A 2,630-nucleotide genomic window follows, 5' to 3' on the forward strand; every position below is an offset into this window, starting at 1 on the left:
TAGTTTAAGCTACTGATTACATTGCACATTACACAATTGTGCTCTGTGAAAAACAGATTATAGTTTATTGTTTTGAGAGTCTGGGGGATGAGTTGACTTACAGGAGTTTATAATAATAAATGAATTGCTCATTACATGGTTGTGCTCTGTAAATGAAAAACAGGTTACGGTTACAGAATTCCTTATAGCTATGCAGTTTTATAAGCAGCGTGGATCGAAAGCAGCCGGTGATACAACATTCATAAAAACCACGAGAGACTTGAGACTTGACTCGGACTCTAGCTCAAAGACCTGTGAGCATCTCTGGAGTACACAAACGAGAAATTAACCTCTTGGATTGTATACTGCTCATGATGTGCTTACTTATACAATAAGCAGTAATAAAACACTAAACGGTAATACAGTCATAAAATCAAACACAGCTAAGCTACTGTATAGAGAACACATACCGATATTTACACCACAAACAAAATAAACAGATTGATACAAAAGTGCAATGAGCACAGTGCAAAGGATGTAGGAGTAACGTTAAATTATTATTACCGTTATTATTGTGTACATGTCAGAGGTGGATGTGATATACAACACATACACATACAAGCATACATGTACACAGTGTGATGAGTGCAAAGAATGCTGGAATAATTAACTATTATGACTATGAGCGGTGTTATGTACATGAGGTAGGTGGGTTTGGTGTACAGTACATAAAATATACAGCATAGTATGACAATAACAACAATAACAACCGGTCTGAAATGGTGATAAATAAATTAAATTTCCAGTTGACCAAATTGCTTTTTTTTTAAAGAGTGTCAGACCTGCTGTTCAGCAACATTGACGATGAGGAGTTGGATGCAATGGTACGGGAGATCCTCAGATGTCATCCTAATACAGGATATAAGATGATGCTGAGCCATCTGAATGCTCAAGGAAAACAAATCCAAAGTAAGTAGGCTAGTGTGTGTTGGTTATGACAATAAACACTGTAGGTGTTATGTAATATTGATGTTTGTCAGTCACTGAAATTACAGCTGCTTGGTCATCATGACCACATTACAAACAACTGTTTATCACAAGTGCAGTACAATATTTTTTTTAAAGCACCAAAAATCATCTTCACAATGTAGTCTCTTTCAACGAGTTATTCTATCAGACATATTGTGATATTTGATGTGGCCCATTGCTTAACACAGCATTTCCATTTGTGTACTATGGACAATGTCTCCACAGACTAACAAATATGTGATCTAAAATCACTATTTACCTGTTTTTCAAGGAAGTCGAGTGCAAGAGTCAATGAGGCGTGTTGATCAGGAGGGGGTTTCTATGCGCACTGTCCAACTCCACACAGCAAGACGCAGAAGATATTCTGTTCCAGCCCCTAACAGTTTGTGGCATATCGATGGCAACCATAAACTTATAAGGTCATAATGAGCTGTTGTAAATAACACATCATAAAACAATTCAAAATAATGCAATATTGGTTTTATGTACATTTTACCATCGGATTTTCTTTGAAGGCGGGCTCACCTGTTTACACAATGGAATTAAAACTAGTAATTTATTCAATATCATCACTCATGCTGCCACTTTCTCACTGTGAGATCGGATTTCACAATAATTTCCTTTTCTATTAATGGTGTTTCTTGAAGGTTACTATGAAGTTATTTGCGTTATTCTTGAAATTACAATACAATTTCCATTTTTTTATATTGCAGATGGCGATTTGTGGTTCATGGAGGCATTGACGGCTTCAGCCGTCTTATTGTGTACTTGAAAGCCGCCACCAATAACCGTGCGTCAACGGTCTGCAAATGCTTTCTCGAAGCAGTCGGTCTATATGGAGTGCCATCACGTGTTCGCTCTGATAAAGGAGGAGAGAATGTCCAAGTGGCCCTCTTCATGGTGTCCACCAGAGGTCCAAACAGGAATTCTCATCTCACAGGAAGAAGCACACACAACCAGAGGTGATTTCCTTTTGTAAAACTGTAGTAAGTTCCACTTTTAATCTTGTTTTCATTATTGGTATTTTTAAAACTTCTGCTTTGCGTTATCTTATTTTTTTCAGTTGTAGTTCTGTTACATTACTTTAGTAACACTGTTCATTGCTGGGAACAGTGCAATTATTGGTAGTGTTACAAAGGCTCTAGTGTTTATTACTTTAGTTTGGGAAGGGGAGGTGCGCCACCCGGTGGCGAGTTCGAATAGTACATGCAGCAGCTGCAGAAGCACTGTAGCTCTGAGGGAGGAGATGTGCAGCTGCTGCTGACGGCTCCGGTTGGGGTCTATGTGCGTTCCTGACTGAATGTAAGTGCTTGTTGTTGAATGTATTAAGGCAGTTTACTTTGTAGTTCGGTCTGTATTACATGCTGATGTTGTAGTGTACGAGTTGCCGGTTTATTGCAACTTTTAATTACTCCATGTGAGTAAGCCTGCTAGCTCTCGGTTGTAGCATTTGTTCAATGTATGAGGTGACTTAATGTGGGCTTATTTCTGTTATGTTTAGACCACACACACATGCCCAATCGTACCAATACCCTACCTACCTCTCCATCTCCAAGCCTACCTCATACTGCATGTTTGTATTGCTGCTGAACTGCAATTAAAGAGAGACTCAAACCAGAAAA

General features: G+C 38.6%; 1 long non-coding RNA gene across 1 annotated transcript; it reads left to right on the plus strand.

Moving 5' to 3' along the window:
- The first annotated feature begins 2,257 nt into the window (after nt 1-2,257).
- LOC118560280 lies at nt 2,258-2,630 on the plus strand. The gene is made up of 2 exons (XR_004929241.1): nt 2,258-2,310; nt 2,510-2,630. It is a non-coding gene; the product is annotated as an uncharacterized LOC118560280 (long non-coding RNA).

Source organism: Fundulus heteroclitus, unplaced genomic scaffold (genome assembly GCF_011125445.2).
Source record: "Fundulus heteroclitus isolate FHET01 unplaced genomic scaffold, MU-UCD_Fhet_4.1 scaffold_41, whole genome shotgun sequence".
In the NCBI taxonomy this organism is placed as follows: Eukaryota; Metazoa; Chordata; class Actinopteri; order Cyprinodontiformes; family Fundulidae; genus Fundulus; species Fundulus heteroclitus.